The sequence below is a fragment of the Schistocerca serialis genome, chromosome 11 (genome assembly GCF_023864345.2).
Source record: "Schistocerca serialis cubense isolate TAMUIC-IGC-003099 chromosome 11, iqSchSeri2.2, whole genome shotgun sequence".
Taxonomy (NCBI): Eukaryota; Metazoa; Arthropoda; class Insecta; order Orthoptera; family Acrididae; genus Schistocerca; species Schistocerca serialis.
Genome location: NC_064648.1, coordinates 198,616,429 through 198,638,491, shown reverse-complemented (window position 1 = coordinate 198,638,491; position 22,063 = coordinate 198,616,429). Strand labels below are relative to the sequence as shown.

Genomic DNA, 22,063 nt, shown 5'->3' with positions numbered 1-22,063 from the left:
GTCCTTTGCTGTCTCTGACAGAATTACAATGTCATCGGCAAAACCCAAAGTTTTTATTTCTTCTCCATGGATTTTAATACCTACTCCGAATTTTCCTTTTGTTTCCTTTACTGCTTGCTCAATATACAGATTGAATAACAGGGAGGCTCACTCCCTTCCCAACCACTGCTTCCTTTTCATGTCCCTCGTCTCTTATAACTGCTATCTGTTTTCTGTACAAATTGTAAATAGCCTTTCGCTCCCTGTATTTGACCCCTACCACCCTCAGAATTTGAAAGAGAGTATTCCAGCCAACATTGTCAAAAGCTTCCTCTAAGATGGGAGTGAAACATGGACGATAAATACTTTGGACAAAAAGAGAATAGAAGCTTTGGAAATGTGGTGCTACAGAAGAATGCTGAAGATTAGATGGGTAGATCACATAACTAATGAGGAGGTATTGAATAGAATTGGAGAGAAGAGAAATTTGTGGCACAGCTTCACTAGAAGAAGAGATTGGTTGGTAGGACATGTTCTGAGGCATCAAGGGGTGACCAATTTAGTATTGAAAAAAATCGTAGAGGGAGACCAAGAGATGAATACACTAAGCAGATTCAGAAGGATGTAGGTTGCAGCAGGTACTGGGAGATGAAGAAACTTGCATAGGACAGAGTAGCATGGAGAGCTGCGTGAAACGAGTCTCTGGACTGAAGACCACAACAAGAACAACAAATTAAGAAAACAAAACAGTTTAATTTTTTAGGACAAAAATGAAAAAACTTTGCCTTTGTCCATTGTTTCATACCTCAGATGTAGTCTCACACGAAGGAGAGTGATAAAGTGTCGTATAAACATGACAAACAGTTATTTTCACAGCATTGATCACACCATACAAATGCTGCATTTTTACGTTTGTCAGTGTACGATTATATATAAATCGAACAGAACTGATCTAGAGCCGCGTTCCGGAATTTGTCGCGAGAAATGACGATACTGTTAAGCTGTCAGACGCACTGGAACCAACGCACGCACCTTCTTCACACGTCACTGCCGAACGCTGGCGGGTCATAGAACGGCATGTGACGAAAAAAGCGGGGAAAATGGGACGGCTGTGTGGCTTCGTGGACTGTGTTGTTTTTCGACTCCTTATCAACGTAGTAGATGACAGTTCCAGAACTGAAACGTATTTCTAGGATTCAGATAAGGAAGGACCTAAGAGATTACCAGACGACTGACTGTAATTAATACCTTCAGTGGCGTCGGTACTCAACAATACGGTGAAATCCCTGAAATACGCTTCTGAGTCACACATGGCTCCCTCAGATAAATTACCCTCTGTTTAAGTTACGAATTTTCACCACTCTTGTTTGTAATTATAGTACTATGTTTAGTGAGGAGTAGAGAATTTTACGCTTTCCGTCTGGTCACATAAGAAGCGTGAGGTAGTGCAGGAGTTTTTCCGAATATTATTTCACTCTCTTTAAAAATTAAATGACATTCGAAACTATATTGTTTCTCGCATCGTCTCTTTTTACGTGTGAACTGCAACTGCCCAGACCATGCAGGTCAGTCGGACCAGCTGGTTGCCTTTTTTGCTCCGTAGTTAAATGCGCCGCTGAAGCTGTTGTCCCGTATTACCGCTCAGCCAACGTGCGCGTGTAGCACAGTACGGCCGGTTGCACACACGGCGGATTTTTTCCGCCGCGGTCAGTTGACCGTCGCCACTCGCAGAACTCTGGCGTCTACACACACGGCGGTAAAAAGTCCGTCGTCAGCAGGTCACGTGTTGCTTTGCGGTGCGCCTGGGCATCTAAGGCCAGTATTACACTATCAAATTTCTTTGTCCAATATCTTTGTCAAAGATATTTGATGGTGTAATAGGAACTTTGTCAAATGTCGTCCAATATTTGATCAAATCTAAGGCCTCGCTGTAGATCTGTTCAAAGAAGTCGCTTGTCTTCTGTTCACTGCAATGTGGCATGTTACCACATGGAGCGCTAGCATCGCTGCAGCGTTCTGTCGTCTGTAGTGTTTTTATAAGCATTGCCGGTAAATACAACTGGTGTGTGCCGACAACTACAAAATTAATAGAGATGTATGAAGCTGACGAGGCGCTTTACAACGTGAGGCACCCCGAATACAAAAATAGATTAAGAAGATTCGAGACCTGACCTAACATAACCTAACCTAACCCTCTCCCGTAGCACGGAATCGGAGTGTTACAGTGAGCCTGTCTTCTGAAGATGTAGCAGTTCTTAAGTGAATATTGTGCTTTGTGATACGAGGATACACCTCACTGAACACATACAGAAATGTATGCTCATCCGTTCTTAAGTAACCGATATATGACTTGACGTCTTCCATTGTAAGCTCACGTAACAACTTTTGTTGAATGCTTTTATCGTGTCGTCGTGAAACCCACGGCTTCACCCAGATTAGATTAGTTTTTCATTCCATAGATCCGTGCTGAGGAGATCCTCGTGGATGTGGAACATGTCAATTTTTTTTTAAAGCTGAAATAACAATACTAATAGTATGAATAAATACATCATTTGTTTATATTAAAAATTTCGTCAATGGAGTAGAAGGAGTTGGCCACTAGTAAGTCTTTCAGGCTTCTTTTAAACTGATCTTTATTTGTAACTACATTTTTTTATGTTTGCTGGCAAATTATTGAAGCTGAGTGTTCCTGAGTAGTGGACCCCTTTTTGAACTAAAGTAAGTGCTTTTAAGTCCTTGTGCAGATCATTTTTGTTCCTGGTATTGTATGAACTGAGTTGTTTGTTGGAAAAAGAGATATATTATTTAGGACAAATTTCATTAAGAAGTAAATATACTGAGAGGCAATAGTTAGTATATCCAGTTCTTTGAAGAGGTTTCTGTAGGACGTCCGTGAATTCACTCCACAAATAATACGTATTACACGCTTTTGGACTCGAAAACTTTTGTTTGACTTGAAGCGTTACCCCAAAATATTATACCACATGACATTATGGAATGAAAGCAGGCAAAGTATGCAAGCTTTTTCATTTTTATGTTGCCTATGTCTGCTAACACTCGAATTGCAAATACAGATTTGTTAAGGCGTTTCTGCAGTTCTGTGGTGTGCTCCTCCCAACTGAATTTATTATCAAGTTGTAATCCCAGGAATTTAAGAGTGTCAACCTCGTATGTATGGTTCCTTTTTTTCCCCCACTTCTTTTCCGCCTGTGCACACAATGCAATTGCGGTACGTGGAACTGCTGCGGTTAATAACAAGTTGTTGTCAGCCATATTGAACTTTGACGATAAATTTGATGACAGTGTAGCTTCTAGCACTACGTCAAAGATCTTTGCCACATATATTTGACGGAATATATGATCACATCTTTGATCAAATGTTTGACAAAGAAGTTTGATAGTGTAATACCGGCCTAAACGAGACAGGCAGTTTTTTACTGCCAGTGCTCGTTCATGATCAAACCAGTTGACACAAGTTTACTACTTTATTTGAAGTATTTGTTGCTTTTTAGCACACGGTGTCGTCTGAAAGGAACAGAGTGCGAATTATAAGTTTATTGTTATTACGTCGACGAATGAAAAGGAGAAGAAATAATCGATTAATTTGGGTGCATCCAATTAATGAAAGATGAAGGGCCGGCCGAAGTGGCCGTGCGGTTAAAGGCGCTGCAGTCTGGAACTGCAAGACCGCTACGGTCGCAGGTTCGAATCCTGCCTCGGGCATGGATGTTTGTGATGTCCTTAGGTTAGTTAGGTTTAACTAGTTCTAAGTTCTAGGGGACTAATGACCTCAGCAGTTGAGTCCCATAGTGCTCAGAGCCATTTGAACCATTTTTTTTGAAAGATGAAGGGAGGCTGGAGCTTTCTGCACGTTGTTTGAAGAGTTGAGGCAGGACGGCGCGAAATTCTTCAATTATTTCAGAATGTCGGTGTCTACCTTTGATATGCTCCATGGGCGGTTGAAAGATACTATTCAGCGGAAAAATACCAAAATGAGGAATTGTATTCAGGCTGTAGAAATGCTGGCAACAACACTGAGGTAAGTTTGGGATAATCATTTTCAAAGTAGTTTTAAAGTAACGGTATTTAATGATAAAATTCCGAAGAAAGATACAAAATATCTACATTACCAAAACTTTAAATAAACAAACACATTAGTACACAATATACACTCCTGAAAATGGAAAAAAGAACACATTGACACCGGTGTGTCAGACCCACCATACTTGCTCCGGACACTGCGAGAGGGCTGTACAAGCAATGATCACACGCACGGCACAGCGGACACACCAGGAACCGCGGTGTTGGCCGTCGAATGGCGCTAGCTGCGCAGCATTTGTGCACCGCCGCCGTCAGTGTCAGCCAGTTTGCCGTGGCATACGGAGCTCCATCGCAGTCTTTAACACTGGTAGCATGCCGCGACAGCGTGGACGTGAACCGTATGTGCAGTTGACGGACTTTGAGCGAGGGCGTATAGTGGGCATGCGGGAGGCCGGGTGGACGTACCGCCGAATTGCTCAACACGTGGGGCGTGAGGTCTCCACAGTACATCGATGTTGTCGCCAGTGGTCGGCGGAAGGTGCACGTGCCCGTCGACCTGGGACCGAACCACAGCGACGCACGGATGCACGCCAAGACCGTAGGATCCTACGCAGTGCCGCAGGGGACCGCACCGCCACTTCCCAGCAAATTAGGGACACTGTTGCTCCTGGGGTATCGGCGAGGACCATTCGCAACCGTCTCCATGAAGCTGGGCTACGGTCCCGCACACGCCCCAACATCGTGCAGCCCGCCTCCAGTGGTGTCGCGACAGGCGTGAATGGAGGGACGAATGGAGACGTGTCGTCTTCAGCGATGAGAGTCGCTTCTGCCTTGGTGCCAATGATGGTCGTATGCGTGTTTGGCGCCGTGCAGGTGAGCGCCACAATCAGGACTGCATACGACCGAGGCACACAGGGCCAACACCCGGCATCATGGTGTGGGGAGGGATCTCCTACACTGGCCGTACACCACTGGTGATCGTAGAGGGGACACTGAATAGTGCACGGTACATCCAAACCGTCATCGAACCCATCGTTCTACCATTCCTAGACCGGCAAGGGAACTTGCTGTTCCAACAGGACAATGCACGTCCGCATGTATCCCGTGCCACCCAACGTGCTCTAGAAGGTGTAAGTCAACTACCCTGGCCAGCAAGATCTCCGGATCTGTCCCCCATTGAGCATGTTTGGGACTGGATGAAGCGTCGTCTCACGCGGTCTGCACGTCCAGCACGAACGCTGGTCCAACTGAGGCGCCAGGTGGAAATGGCATGGCAAGCCGTTCCACAGGACTACATCCAGCATCTCTACGATCGTCTCCATGGGAGAATAGCAGCCTGCATTGCTGCGAAAGGTGGATATACACTGTACTAGTGCCGACATTGTGCATGCTCTGTTGCCTGTGTCTATGTGCCTGTGGTTCTGTCAGTGTGATCATGTGATGTATCTGACCCCAGGAATGTGTCAATAAAGTTTCCCCTTCCTGGGACAATGAATTCACGGTGTTCTTATTTCAATTTCCAGGAGTGTAGTATTAAAATTGATGTCCATTGTAGTCGACGAATTCATTATCTATGTCTAGCTTACTCATGTCTGAAAGAAGAGACCAGTTAACAACTGTGACCATCACGACTCGACTCTGTTCACACTGTACAAAACCGCTGTCGATGGTAGAAAAACCGCTACGTGTGTAAGCGTGCATTTGGTCAAGTGTTCCACTACTTTGACCGTGGCGGTAGAGTTGCCGTCGGCGCCAGTGACAGCCGGCGGTCACACACCTACCGCCGACGTCAGATTTCACCATCATCCGTTATCTGCTATATTAGCAGGTCCTTTGCCTATCCATTTTCTGCGATCCATTGCTTCCTTCTTAAGGCTGCTGTATGTTATACCGTCCATCATGTCATCCAGTATCTGGAATCTCTTCCTTCCTCGCTTCCTTTTCCCTTCTACATAACCTTCTAAAACTGTTTTTATCAGTCCGTCATTCTTTCTTAATATATGCCCAATCCAATTTCTTTTTCTTCTCTTTATTGCATCTAGTAACTGTCTTTTCTCTCCCACTCTTCTCAGTACCTCTTCATTTTTTACTCTGTCCATCCAACTTATTCTTTCCATCTCCAGATCTCAAAAGCCTCCAGCCTTTCTCTGTCTTTTTTTCCTAATAGTCCATGTTTCAGCGCCATATAGAAGAACACTCCATACAAGACACTGTATGAGTCTCTTTCTGAGTTCTCTGTCCAGACCGCTGCAGAAGATTCTCCTTTTTGTATAAAACGCCTCTTTTACCATTGCTATCCTTGTTTTAATTTCTATGGTGCACTTCCAGTCGGTGTCTATCCTGCTTCCAAGATACTTAAAATTCTGCACCTGTTCTAGTGTTTCTCCATTCAGCACAATTTTTATTTCCTTATATCCTCCTATTGCCAATACTTTTGTTTTATTTGTGTTAATTTTCATTCCATATGCCGGCCGAAGTGGCCGTGCGGTTAAAGGCGCTGCAGTCTGGAACCGCAAGACCGCTACGGTCGCAGGTTCGAATCCTGCCTCGGGCATGGGTGTTTGTGATGTCCTTAGGTTAGTTAGGTTTAACTAGTTCTAAGTTCTAGGGGACTAATGACCTCAGCAGTTGAGTCCCATAGTGCTCAGAGCCATTTGAACCATTTCATTCCATATCTTTTTCCGTTAGTTGCAATGGTGTCCACCAAATCCTGTAATTCTTTTTCCCCTGTGGCTAGAAGAACCATGTCATGAGCAAATCTCAAGCACCCTACTCTTCTTCCTCCAATTTCTACTCCTTTGTCATCTAATGAGCATTGGTCAATCATATTTTCCAAGAACAGGTTGGAAAGAGTAGGTGATAAACAGCATCCTTGTCTTACTCCTTTCTCTAGTCTGATCCAGTTTGTACTTTCTCCTCTCCTCACGTCAGATTTACCGCTCGTTTTTTCTTCCGCTTAATGTGCAACCTCTGACTTAAGGCCGGTTCCCACTAGGGCTGCCGCGCGTCAAAACCGCGCGTCAGCGGCGTGGTTGCCATGGAAACGGCGTCAGCGGGCTCTGCGTCGCGGTTTGTTGCTGATGTCTCGATTGGGCCCCATGTTCTTCCACCTACGCTCAATGGAGCACGTTATCACGATTTATTACGGGATACTCTACCTGTGCTGCTAGAACATGTGCCTTTACAAGTACGACACAACATGTGGTTCGTGCACGATGGAGCTCCTGCACATTTCACTCCAAGTGTTCGTACGCTTCTTAACAACAGATTAGGTGACCGACGTATTGGTAGAGGCGGACCAATTCCGTGGCCTCCACGCTCTCCTGACCTCAACCCTCTTGACTTTCATTTATGGGGACATTTGAAAGTTCTCGTCTACGCAACCCCGGTACCAAATGTAGAGACTCTTCGTGCTCGTATCGGGTGTAGTTTGCTCGCCAGGTTTCGAGAGGGTGCGTTTCTGGATGAGGTATCGAATATATTGCTTCCTCCCGAGGACATCACGAATGTAAAATTAGAGAGATTCGAGCGCGCACGGAGGCTTTCAGACAGTCGTTCTTTCCGCGAACCATACGCGACTGGAACAGAAAAGGGAGGTAATGACAGTGGCACGTGAAGTGCCCTCCGCCACACACCGTTGGATGGGTTGCGGAGTACAGATGTAGATGTAGATGTAGACAACGAGATCATTAGAGACGGAGCGCAAGCTCGGGTGAGGGAAGGATGGGGAAGGAAATCGGCCGTGCCCTTTCAAAGGAACCATCCCGGCATTTGCCTGAAGCGATTTAGGCAAATCACGGAAAACCTAAATCAGGATGGCCGGACGCGGGATTGAACCGTCGTTCTCCCGAATGCGAGTCCAGCGTCTAACCACTGCGCCACCCCGCTCGGTCCCCCAGTTTAGAGCCATCCGTAAATACTGGTACGCGGCCGGGATGCTGGTTTCAAATATCGTAAAATAAGGAGGTACAAACAAACGCAGGAGTGCAGCTCATCCGGTACTCTGACAAGTCTAAAAGGACGCTGGGCCTCTGGAGCAACCAGGGAGGCAGGCGGGTGGTTCATTCCACCCTCTGCCAGGCACTTTATTGTGAATAGCAGAGTAATGACGTAGATGTAGATGTAGATGGCAGTTTGTTCGGCTCTGCAGTGTATTCATGCGCTGCGCGGCAGACTTGGCGCCTGGGCCGTGGCAATCAGCAGTAATGGCCGCCCACGCCGGTGAGCCGAGAAGGGGCCGGCTTATCGGTGGAGTCTGCCGGCCGCACCTCGGCAGTGCTGCCGCAGCAGAAGCTCTCTGCATCACGCCTGCTTAATTATACCCTGCAGGTAGCCACGGAGCGCCGGGAAAAGACTTCTTCCCGGAAACCCCGGCCGCTGTCCTTATCTGCCGTGCCAGACCTTCCAGGAAGTCGTGAAACCAGCGGCGTAGACACACCGTGTGCTTCTGCTCGCCTTCGTTCACAGCTTTAACTTATCTTCACGATTTGGCACTTGGACGGTTATCATAACGCGGGAAATGTGCAAACGTACACACCCCGACAAGACAGCGAAGCACGCAGGAAGTAGACAGCGAAACGAGTCTTCACGAATTGGGTGTATATGTACACTACTGGCCATTAAAATTGCTACACCATGAATAAATCCAGATTATACACGGGTATTCATTGGACAAATATATTATACTAGAACTGACATGTGATTACATTTTCACGCAGTTTGGGTGCATAGATCCTGAGAAATCACTACCCAGAACGGCCTCGATACGCCTGGGCATTGAGTCAAACAGACCTTGGATGGCGTGTGCAGGTACAGCTGCCCGTGCAGCTTCGACACGATACCACAGTTCATCAAGAGTAGCGACTGGCGTTTTGTGACGAGCCAGTTGCTCGGCCACCATTGACCAGACGCTTCCAATTGGTGAGAGATCTGGAGATTGTGCTGGCAGCAGTAGAACATTTTCTGTATCCAGAAAGGCCCGTACAGGACCTGCAACACGCGGTCGTGCATTATCCTGCTGAAATGTAGGGTTTAGCAGGGATCGAATGAAGGGTAGAGCCACGGGTCGTAACACATCTGAAATGTAACGTCCACTGTTCAAAGTGCCGTCAATGCGAACAAGAGGTGACCGAGACGTGTAACCAATGGCACCCCATACCATCACGCCGGATGATACGCCAGTATGGCGATGACGAATACACGCTTCCAATGTGCGTTCACCGCGATGTCGCCAAACACGGATGCGACCATCATGATGCTGTAAACAGAACCTGGATTCATCCGAAAAAATGACGTTTTGCCATTCGTGCAACCAGGTTCGTCGTCGAGTACACCATCGCAGGCGCTCCTGTCTGTGTTGCAGTGTCAAGGGTAACCGCAGCCGTGGTCTCCGAGCTGATAGTCCGTGCTGCTGCAAACGTCGACGAACTGTTCGTGCAGATGGTTGTTGTCTTGCCAACGCCCCCATCTGTTGACTCAGGGATCGAGACGTGGCTGCACGATCCGTTACAGCCATGCGGATAAGATGCCTGTCAACTCGACTGCTAGTGACTCGAGGCCGTTGGGATCCAGCACGGCGTTCCGTATTACCTTCCTGAACCCACCGATTCCATTTTCTGCTAACAGTCATTGGATCTCGACCAACGCGAGCAGCAATGTCGCGATAGGATAAACCGCAATCGTGATAGGCTACAATCCGACCTTTATCAAAGTCGGAAACGTGATGGTACGCATTTCTCCTCCTTACACGAGGCATCACAACAATGTTTGATTAGACAACGCCGGTCAACTGCTGTTTGTGTATGAGAAATCGGTTGGAAACTTTCCTCATGTCAGCACGTTGTAGCTGTCGCCACCGGCGCCAACCTTGTGTGAATGCTCTGAAAAGCTAATCATTTGCATATCACAGCATCTTCTTCCTGTCGGTTAAATTTCGCGTCCGTATTACATCATCTTCGTGGTGTAGCAGTTTTAATGGCCAGTAGTGTAATAAAATGGGTGTGGCATCCCATATAATCAAAGTGATTTGAAATTTCATTATTTCTAAAATAACAGTTTCTCGACAAGAATTTCGTACAGCCCCAACATAACGGATTCACGACGTACGTGATGTTTTCTGCGCAGGGAACAGCAGATAGAGAAGATTGCAGGTTGGTGAACACTTATTAGAACTGTAGCGTCCCCTGAGGACGTTGGAAGCACAGAGCCACCTTGCTTGTGCTGCAATCTGTGTACAAATGAGATCAGTGACACGTCATCTGTGGTAACACAGAGGAGGTACGAAGGAGAGGGAAGTTTTATTTTTGAGAGAAGGGGTTTTCATACGCACGCATGAACGGGGTATTCAAAATGTCTCTCCGCAGTGCCGTATGCTTGTTAGGCGCGCGTCCTGTATGTCGCAGTGAATATACCGAAATGAAACGCAGTGAAATACAAGTTACTAATTAATTCAATATTCATTTTTACTTACAAATTTTCACATTAAATGTTGAAAGTGGCCCACCTGTTGTTGAATACACAATTCAATTCGTCTAGTCATGTTTCCAAACACAAGCTGTACCATTTCTTCTCTAACAGAAGCAGTGAAAGTGGAGATTGCAGTTTTCACTTCGTAGATGGATTTTGGACGGTTTTTATAGACAGTTGCTTTCGCTGCACTCCAGAAGAAAAAGCCAGGTGGTGTTAGGTCAGGTGATAGTGGAGGCCAAAGTCCCTGTGAAGTTATGCGATCACCAAAAACATCGGCAAGCAGTGACATTGAAAAGCGAGCTGTATCCGCAGTTGCACCATCTTGTTGAAAGTAACCGTTCAGTCTTTCACTTAACACGAGTTCTCCTATGAATGGGTACAGAATGTCACTGCAGTATCTTTGTGCGTTTATTGTTTCGCTGAAAAATATGGGACCGACAATACGACGTCTGGAAATTGCAATCCGAACCCCTATTTTCACAGAATGAAGTGGTTCCTCATGAATACACAATGGATTTGCAGCACTCCACACGCGAGAATTTTGCGAGTTCATGTACCCAGATAAATGAAACCACACCTCATCAGTGAAAAACGTTTCATTAAGAATATCCTTTCCATTTTGTTGAACGAAATTTTTGAACCTTTGGCAATAATGCAGTCTCTTGCCTTGATCAGTATTTTTCAGTCCTTGCACGACTGTCACTTTGTATGGGAAAAGTTCAAATTTTTTCCTTACAGCTGTGTGGGCCGTTCCGACACTAACATCGATTTCCTGGGCGGTTTTTCTTACGGACTTGTTCGGACTCGTGGAAATTTTATCGGATATATAGAGTAGTTTATCCTCGGAGAAAACGCTAGGACGACCACTTCGCGGTGCATCTGTCACTGAACCCATACTTCGAAATTTGCTAATCAGATCTCGCACAGTATCGCGATGTGGGAGTGTTTCTACGGGAAAACTGAATTAAATGTTTGACGGACAAACTGTGTATTTACCGACAGCTTTGAACACTTATTCGACTAAAAACACACGTTCTTTAATGGTTGGCATTTTAACAGTGACGAAAACGAACCAAACGAACAAAGGAACTAAAGTTAAACGTTGACGTCAACACACACACACACACACACACACACACACACACACACACACACACACCAACGATACTACTGACGCTGGCAGAGATAAAGGAAACAGTGGAATGTTGGGAGAGTCCACTCGAAGGGAAGTAACCCAGGCAAGCGAACAATTATACGGCACTGCGGAGAGACTTTTTGAACACCCCTTACCGCCTTCTCAATCTCTCCCTCTCACTCTCTCTTTATAAACTTGCAGTGTTATCTGCGATCTTTGCCATTGGTAGCCTAATATCTTTTGCGTGTCGAGCATTGTTGTTTGATGTTCATTTTCATCATGGAGTATATAAGAAATGGTTGAAATGACTGAGCACTATGGGACTTAACTTCTGATGTCATCAATCCCCTAGAACTTAGAACTACTTAAAGCTAACTAACCTAAGGACATCACACACATCCATGCCCGAGGCAGGATTCGAACCTGCGACCTCAGTGGTCGCGCGGTTCCAGACTGAAGCGCCTAGAACCACTCGGCCACACCGGCCGGCCGGAGTATATAACAACTGAGCAACGTACCCGAGAGATAAAACGTTATTACAAAAACAGTGAAAGTCCCACCAGGTCCAACCGAATCATGAGTTCCGAAGTTGATCCGGAAGTTGAGACCACGGGTTCTGTTTCACACGTTAAGAAACCAGGACGACGGCGTTCTGTTCCAACACAAGAAAACATCGTTGATGTGCTTGACATTCTGACCGTAAGGGCCAGAAAATCGGTTCGCCGACGAGCTCAACAGTTGAATCTAGCACCATGTTCACTGCATGAAATCCTTTCGAAAGATCTGAAAATTCATGCGTACGAGATTTAACTTGTAGAAGGCTTCAGATCATGGAAAGAGACATCGATCTGCTCGGTGCGTTTTGGCTCGACAATCGGAGAACGAGAACTTCACAAAAAGAATAATTTTCTCAGATGAGCCGTTCAACCTCCATGGTGAGTACGTCAATGCGGAGAACTGCAGAATTTGGGATAGTGAAAATCCGCGATTGACTGAGGAAGACGAGATGCGTCCACAACTCACGACTCTGTGATGTGGGTTCTGGGCGGGCCGAGAGATCGGCCGGTACTTTTTTGAAAATGATGAGAGAGCTGTCGTCACTGTGAGTGGCAACTGTTACGGAAACGGTCAACGAGGGCAGAATCGAGGCGCACACACTGCAATCTTCCCCAAACGATTTTACAGAAACTGTTGTTGTTGTGGACTTCAGCCCTGAGACTGGTTTGATGCAGCTCTCCATGTTACTCTATCCTGTGCAAGCTTCTTCATCTCCCAGTACCTACTGCAACCTACATCCTTCTGAATCTGCTTAGTGTATTCATCCCTTGGTCTCCCTCTACGATTTTTACGCTCCACGCTGCCCTCCAGTACTAAACTGGTGATCCCTCGATGTCTCAGAACATGTCCTAGCAACCGATCCCTTCTTCTAGTCAAGCTGTGCCACAAATTTCTCATGTCTCCAATCCTGTTCAATACCTCCTCATTAGTTATGTGATCTACCCATCTAATCCTCAGCATTCTTCTGTAGCACCACATTTCGAAAGCTTCTATTCTCTTCTCGTCCAAACTATGTATCGTCCACGTTTCACTTCCATACATGGCTACACTCCATACAAATACTTTCAGAAACGACTTCCTGAACCTTAAATCTATACTCGATGCTAACAAATTTCTCATCTTCAGAAACGCATACCATGCCATTGCCAGTCTACACTTTATATCCTCTCTACTTCGACCATCATCAGTTATTTTGCTCACCAAATAGCAAAACTCCTTTACTACTTTAAGTGTCTCATTTCCTAATCTAATTCCCTCAGCATCACCCGACTTAATTCGACTACATTCCATTATCCTCGTTATGCTTTTGTTGATGTTCATCTTATATCCTTCTTGCAAGACACTATCCATTCCGTTCAACTGCTCTTCCAAGTCTTTTGCTGTCTCTGACATAATTACAATGTCATCGGCGAACCTCAAAGTTTCTATTTCTTCTCCATGCAGTTTAATACCTCCTCCGAATTTTTCTTTTGTTTCCTTTACTGCTTGCTCAATACACAGATGGAATAACATCGGGGAGAGGATACAACCCTGTCTCACTCCCTTCCCAACCACTGCTTTCTGTTTATGCCCCTCGACTCTTATAACTGCCATCTGGTTTCTGTACAAATTGTAAATAGCCTTTCGCTCTCTGTATTTTACCGCTGCCACCTTCAGCTTATAACTGCCATCTGGTTTCTGTACAAATTGTAAATAGCCTTTCGCTCTCTGTATTTTACCCCTGCCACCTTCAGAATTTGAAAGAGAGTATTCCAGTCAACATTGTCAAAAGCTTTCTCTACAGATGCTAGAAATGTAGGCTTGCCTTTCCTTAATCTAACTGCTAAGATAAGTCGTAGGGTGACCCTCACGTGTTCCAATATTTCTACGGGATCCAAACTAATCTTCCCCGAGGTCGGCTTCTACCAGTTTTTCCATTCGTCTGTAAAGAACTGATAGTTCGGAAATTTTCACATCTGTCAACGCCTCCTTTCTTTGGGATTGGAATTATTATATTCTTCTTGAAGTCTGAGGGTATTTCGCCTGTCTCATACATCTTGCTCACCAGATGGTAGAGTTTTGTCAGGGCTGGCTCTCCCAAGGCTGTCAGTGGTTCTAATGGAATGTTGTCTACTCCCTGGGCCTTGTTTCCACTCAGGTCTTTCAGTGCTCTGTCAAACTCTTCACGCAGTATCATATCTCCCATTTCATCTTCATCTACATCCTCTTACATTTCCATAATATTGTCCTCAAGTACATCGCCCTTGTATAGACCCTCTATATACTCCTTCCACCTTTCTGCTTTGCCTTCTTTGCTTAGAACTGGGTTTCCATCTGAGCTCTTGATATTCATACAAGTGGTTCTCTTTTCTCCAAAGGTCTCTTTAATTTTCCTGTAGGCAGTATCTATCTTAACCCTTGTGAGATAAGCCTCTACATCCTTACATTTGTCCTCTAGCCATGGCTGCTTAGCCATTTTGCACTTCATGTCGATCTCATTTTTGAGGGGTTCCCTTTTGGCTGCTTCATTTATTTCATTTTTATATTTTCTCCTATCATCAATTAAATTCAATATTTCTTCTGTCAGGCAAGGATTTCTACTGGCCCTCGTCTTTTTACCTACTTTCACAGAAACTATTCGGCAAAAAAAAAGAAATTCATTTTTGCTTTACTTACAGCTTTATATGTCAGGTTCGGGATGATGTGCCCTTCATTTCGTAAGACACTACATGATTTCGGAAAAGTGTGCAATGAAAAATAAAGGTCACTATGATTTTGCGTTTGCTGCGTATTACATAATGTTGCGTAAGAAATTTAGCTAACATGTTGGGATTTTTCTTTAGACTTGGGTAGAGGTCTCTATCTGTCAACAACCTCGAGAAAATTGATCTGACGTAACACACTCATCTGCGATCGCGCCGCGCCAGCGATAAAGCCAGGTGAAATATCCGCAGCATTGCTCATATTTCATAAACTGTTTCAGATATCGAAATGAGATTTTAGGAAATAATAGCAAGCAAAGAGGAGAGTATTTTACCATATTGTTATTGTGTAAAACCTCACTATCTACCGTTTTATTCTAATAACTACAGACTTTTTCGGTGAAAGAACGTAATTTTTAAGGGTCATCGATAGCTGGTGAAACGAGAATTGCTATGGGTTTTGGAACAACGTAAGTGAAGACATTACACGTTTTTTCTGTGCCGATGATGTGCTTTTTCGTATGCTACTGACTTTTTTCCTCAGTTCTTCGCTTAATAAACTCAATAAACTTCTGTTTCAGAATTCTCTCGCACTTGCGCCTACACAAAATATTAGTGAGGTGAGACAGTGTAAACAGCACTGTGTTTTGGCGAAAGAAGCAAGTGTTGACTTAGCAACCAGATAAATGTGTAGGTTTTATTCAATATTCGCCACTCATGACGCTTCTCTGAAAGTTACAAATGGTTAACGCGCCAGGCGAAAATAAATCGCTGTATTTTCGGCGGAATTCTTTCTAAATACTAATGAAAGCAGAGGTGACAGTAGATCTTTTTGAATGGTCACCATGGTGGGCGTGGAGGGGCCGCACTTAATATTTACAAAGTATGTGAGCGTAGGCTTTAGTTCAGAGCGGCACTTATTTTCCCTAAAGCCCTGTGAGCGAGCCGCTCTCCCCACGCTTCCCCAGCCGACTGCGCATCTAGCGGCCCGGCATTTTGGGCGCAATGGGGTGAGCAAGAAATAGCGTATCGATTACAAATCACACACATATATATATATATATATATATATATATATATATATATATATATATATATATATATATATATAGAGGGTCTATACAAGTGCGATGTACTTGAGGACAATATTATGGAAATGGAAGAGGATGTAGATGAAGATGAAATGGGAGATATGATACTGCGTGAAGAGTTTGACAGAGCACTGAAAGATCTGAGTCGAAACAAGGCCCCAGGAGTAGACAAAATTCTATTAGAACTACTGACGGCCATGGGAGAGCCAGTCCTGACAAAACTCTACCATCTGGTGAGCAAGATGTATGAAATAGGCGAAATACCTCCAGACTTCAAGAAGAATATAATAATTCCAATCCCAAAGAAGGCAGGTGTAGACAGATGTGAAAATTACCGAACAATCTGTTTAATAAGCCACAGCTGCAAAATACTAACGCGAATTTTTTACAGACGAATGGAAAAACTAGTAGAAGCCGACCTCGGGGAAGATCAGTTTGGATTCCTTAGAAATATTAGAACACGTGAGGCTATACTGACCCTACAACTTATCTTAGAAGCTAGATTAAGGAAAGGCAAACCTACGTTTCTAGCATTTATAGACTTAGAGAAAGCGTTTGACAATGTTGAGTGGAATACTCTCTTTCAAATTCTGAAGGTGGCAGGAGTAAAATACAGGGAGCGAAAGACTATTTACAATTTGTACAAAAACCAAATGGCAGTTATAAGAGTCGAGGGGCATGAAAGGGAAGCAATGGTTGGGAAGGGAGTGAGACAGGGTTGTAGCCTATCCCCAATGTTACTTAATCTTTATATTGAGCAAGCAGTGAAAGAAACAAAAGAAAAATTCGGTGTAGGTATTAAAATCCAAGGAGAAGTAATAAAAACTTTGAGGTTTGCCGATGACATTGTACTCGTAATTCTGTCAGAGAGAGCAAAGGACTTGGAAGAGCAGTTGGACGAAATGGATAGTGTCTTGAAAGGATGATATAAGATGAACATCAACAGAACCAAAACGAGGATAATGGTCTGTAGTCGAATTAAGTCAGGTGATGCTGAGGGAATTAGATTAGGAAATGAGACACTTAAAGTAGTAAAGGAGTTTTGCTATTTGGGGAGAAAAATAACTGACGATGGTCGAAGTAGAGAGGATATAAAATGTAGACTGGCAATGGCAAGGAAAGCGTTTCTGAAGAAGAGAAATTTGTTAACATCGAATATAGATTTAAGCGTCAGGAAGTCGTTTCTGAAAGTATTTGTATGGAGTGTGGCCATGTATGGAAGTGAAACATGGACGATAAATAGTTTGGACAAGAAGAGAATAGAAGCTTTCGAAATGTGGTGCTACAGAAGAATGTTGAAGATTAGATGGGTAGATCACATAACTAATGAGGAGGTATTGAATAGGATTGGGGAGAAGAGATGTTTGTGGCACAACTTGACTAGAAGAAGGGATCGGTTGGTAGGACATGTTCTGAGGCATCAAGGGATCACCAATTTAGCATTGGAAGGCAGCATGGAGGGTAAAAATCGTAGAGAGAGACCAAGAGTTGAATACTCTAAGCAGATTCAAAAGGATGTAGGTTGCAGTAGGTACTGGGAGATGATTCAGCTTGCACAGGCTAGAGTAGTATGGAGAGCTGCATCAAACCAGTCTCAGGACTGACGACCACAACAACAACAACAATACAAATCACAGTGACTGAGAAGTCACAGACATCACAATAACAACTTTACAAAATCTGACTGCGATTTCAGTCACAAGTAGGAGTCTCAAGTAGCATTTAACATGCAACGCCGTTTGCCATCTGTTGGTCGAATTTCGTACTTCTTCCTGTTAACCTTCTGTCTAGCTGCGATTTCAGTGACAAGTCACAAGTAGCAACTAAAATGCGCAGTTAACACTCAACGTTGTGTGCCATCTGTTGGCAGCGTTTCGTACTTCTTCCTTTGAACCTTTTATCTGAGCTGCGATTTCAATGACAAGTCACAAGTAGAAACTAAAATGCGCAGTTAACATTCAACGGTGTGTGCCATCTGTTGGCAGAATTTCGTACTTCTTCCTGTTAACCTCTTGTCTATCTGTTAATTCAGTGACAAGTCTCAACTAAAAAGCGCACTTAACAATGAACGCCGAGTGCCATCTGACGGCCTAAGTTCGTACTACTGTTTTTCCTTGTGACACGTTATCGAGTCTAGCTGCGATTTCTATGACAAGTCACAACTAGAAGTCGCAAGTAGCAACTAAAAACCGCAGGTAACATATAATGCCCCATGCGATCTATGCCAATTTATTTTGAAAAAAACTTTATACTCGGTTGAGAACTGGTGGAGTCGAGGAATGCGAAGGCGGAATATAAGTCGTGCTAAATAGTCGACCTATAGCGTAGGCTGAAATTTTCGTGGCATATTTAAGCACACTGATCATAAAACCTAAAACAACAGGGTAATTTCAAGAAAAATATAGTGGATAAGGCCCCGCTGAGAATTTTGATGCATATTACACACATATACAGGGTGTTACAAAAAGGTACGGCTAAACTTTCAGGAAACATTCCTCACACACAAAGAAAGAAAATATGGTATGTGGACATGTGTCCGGAAACGCTTACTTTCCATGTTAGAGCTCATTTTATTACACATATACAGGGTGTTACAAAAAGGTACGGCTAAACTTTCAGGAAACATTCCTCACACACAAAGAAAGAAAATATGGTATGTGGACATGTGTCCGGAAACGCTTACTTTCCATGTTAGAGCTCATTTTATTACTTCTCTTCAAATCACATTAATCATGGAATGGCAACACACAGCAGCAGAACGTACCAGCGTGACTTCAAACACTTTGTCACAGGAAATGTTCAAAATGTCCTCCGTTAGCGAGGATACGTGCATCCACCCTCCGTCGCACGGAATCCCTGACGCGCTGATGCAGCCCTGGAGAATGGCGTATTGTATCACAGCCGTCCACAATACGAGCACGAACAGTCTCTACATTTGGTACCGGGGTTGCGTAGACGAGAGCTTTCAAATGCCCCCATAAATGAAAGTCGAGAGGGTTGAGGTCAGGAGAGCGTGGAGGCCACGGAATTGGTCCGCCTCTACCAATCCGTCGGTCACCGAATCTGTTGTTAAGAAGCGTACGAACACTTCGACTGAAATGTGCAGGAGCTCCATCGTGCATGAACCACATGTTGTGTCGTGCTTGTAAAGGCACATGTTCTAGCAGCTCAGGTAGAGTATCCTGTATGAAATCGTGATAACGTGCCCCATTGAGCGTAGGTGGAAGAAGGAAACTAAAGTGAGCTCTAACATGGAAATTAAGAGTTTCCGGACACATGTCCACGTAACATCTTTTCTTTATTTGTGTGTGAGGAATGCTTGCTGAAAGTTTGGCCGCACCTTTTTGTAACACCCTGTATAGCACATAAAGTACTAAAAATGCAATCGGGTGTCTACTAACGTAAGTTTTACCAAGTGTTTAGCTACTGTATTCACAAGATGGATATTTTTTCCGACAGTACAATACGCAGTTAAACTTTTGCCTGATTTTCAAATATTACATTAATAATATTCCCACTGTCAACTTTTACCTGTGAGATCAGTACTTTCCACTGTTTTCACTTGCACATCATCAACCCTGTAACACGCAACCTTCCATCCTAACCTAGACCCTGGGCTACGCTGCAGGTCAGTCTTGTTATCAGAACTAACATTCAAGGCGCGAGGGATGGACGGATCTGTATCACACTCTAGCAAGTCTTTATTACTGACAAGGGAACCCCCCCATCGCACCCCCCTCAGATTTAGTTATAAGTTGACACAGTGGATAGGCCTTGGAAAACTGAACACAGATCAATCGAGAAAACAGGAAGAAGTTGTGTGGAACTGTGAAAAAAAAAAAATAAGCAAAATATACAAACTGAGTAGTCCATGCGTAATGTAAGCCACATCAAGGATAGTGTAAGCTCAGGAGTGCCGTGGTCCCGTGGTTAGCGTGGGCAGCTGCGGAATGAGAGGTCCTTGGACGTCTCTGTTCATTATAATAAGTTTAGTGCCTGTGTTTTGCGACTGCACCGCAAAACCGTGCTATTTGTAGACGAAAGGACGTGCCTCTCCAATGGGAACCGAAAACATTTGATCGCAAGGTCATAGGTCAACCGATTCCTTCACAGGAAAACACATCTGATATATTCTATACGACACTGGTGACAGCATGTGCGTCACATGACAGGAATATGTTGTCGACCCACCTAACTTGTACACTTGGCGAATGGGTGAAAAGATTCTTCTACCTTGCCCGATTTAGGTTTTCTTGTGGATGTAATAATCACTCCAAAAGAAGTGATGAAAACATAAGAGTTTGTCACATAAACTGCAACAAATGAATACAACAGTTTCACAGTCTCAGTTTTCCCCGTGCTCAGTCAAAACATATGTTTTTAACGTTTTCAAATTTTTCCGTGTGTAGACAGTCAAATCCTGCATATGTCCAAGCAAATCTGAACATGTCCTGGTATTTTGGAGAGCTAAATTGATTATGTTTGAGTGCACGAACTTTGATAATTGTCTGAAAATAAAGAATTAAACTTTTCACTTGAGGGAAGACTTGAACCAAGTACCTCTCGTTCCGCAGCTGCTCACGCTAACCACGGAACCACGGCGCTCTTTGGGTCACTTTATCCTTGATGTTGCCTATGTCACGCATGGACTACTCACTTTGTATATTTTGCTTATTTTTTCATAGTTCCACACAACTTCTTCCTGTTTTCTCGATTGATCTGTGTTCAGTTTTTCAAGGCCTATCCACTGTGCCAACTTATAACTAAATCTGAGGGGGGTGCGATGGGGAGGTTCCCTTGTGAGTACGCGGCAGAAAATTTTGCGGTATGGGATGAAAGGTGAGAATGGAATTTTCACAGTTCACGCACAGTGAACTTCAGATTTACTTATTATCCTCTTCAAATTACATACTGACTTCAATGACGCACTGTACCAACACTGATTTTGCACACTTAAGTTTTCAATTATGGCTCTTTTGGGCTGGGAATCTTTCAAGAGTAGTTTTGAATCTTTACGATTGTCTCTTCTAGATGTGGATGGGTACATAGAGCTGCCAGTAATCGAAATGAGAACTGTGTCTGGAAAATCACGAGGATTGTTAAACTTTTATACTGCTGCTAATTACTAGCGATATAATTCATATTACACAACTGCTAATATTTCTGGTAACGAAAGCACTTGAGTATGGGGAGGTTTCACACTTCGCATAAACGATGCCCCTACGTTCATTCACAAACTCAGAAGCTAACCGTCCGGAACCGCGCTGCTGCTACGGTCGCAGGTTCGAATCCTGCCTCGGACATGGATGTGTGTGATGTCCTTAGGTTAGTTAGGTTTGAATTGTTCTAAGTGTAGGGGACTGATGACCTCAGATGTTAAGTCCCATAGTGCTCAAAGCCACTGAACCATTTTTCAGAAACTGACCTTACTTCTGACGAAGACGGTATAAAAACACTGTGGCAACATTTCCAGTTCTGCCGTCACTGATATTCTGAATTATCGCTATATCGGACCGGCAATGTGGTTCAGATACTTGTGAACATAACAACACTGGTGGAATCCTTACTCTAAACAAGCACTCCTGTCGTACTATGTGGCATTTGTGTTATGAGTCTCAACATCACACTATCAATATTTTCACACTTGTTCCATTAATATAAAACTAAAGCCAAAGGAAGAAGATAAGTAAAACATTCTTAATATTGACTGTTTTGTTGAGACGAAATTTTTTCTGTGGGCAAGCGTACCTTTCGTATATCGTATAATTGAGGAAGAATCGTTGGAAATATTAATAAAACCATTTCAGGTAACCTTTTGTCAGCTGGGTTACTGGATGTTACATTAGGCCCTCATAAATAATCGCCTTTACAGGCAGAACGTACACTCCTGGAAATGGAAAAAAGAACACATTGACACCGGTGTGTCAGACCCACCATACTTGCTCCGGACACTGCGAGAGGGCTGTACAAGCAATGATCACACGCACGGCACAGCGGACACACCAGGAACCGCGGTGTTGGCCGTCGAATGGCGCTAGCTGCGCAGCATTTGTGCACCGCCGCCGTCAGTGTCAGCCAGTTTGCCGTGGCATACGGAGCTCCATCGCAGT

At 44.2% G+C, this 22,063-nt stretch overlaps 1 protein-coding gene and 1 non-coding gene across 8 annotated transcripts in view; both read right to left on the bottom strand.

The window, feature by feature from the left end:
• The window catches only part of LOC126426822 (serine/threonine-protein kinase OSR1), a 523,270-nt gene that overhangs the window by 261,855 nt on the left and 239,352 nt on the right, over positions 1 to 22,063 (bottom strand). The window lies entirely within an intron of this gene.
• Trnas-gga (transfer RNA serine (anticodon GGA)) lies at positions 12,026 to 12,109 on the bottom strand. The gene is given in 2 exon segments: positions 12,026 to 12,060; positions 12,070 to 12,109. It is a non-coding gene; the product is annotated as a tRNA-Ser (tRNA).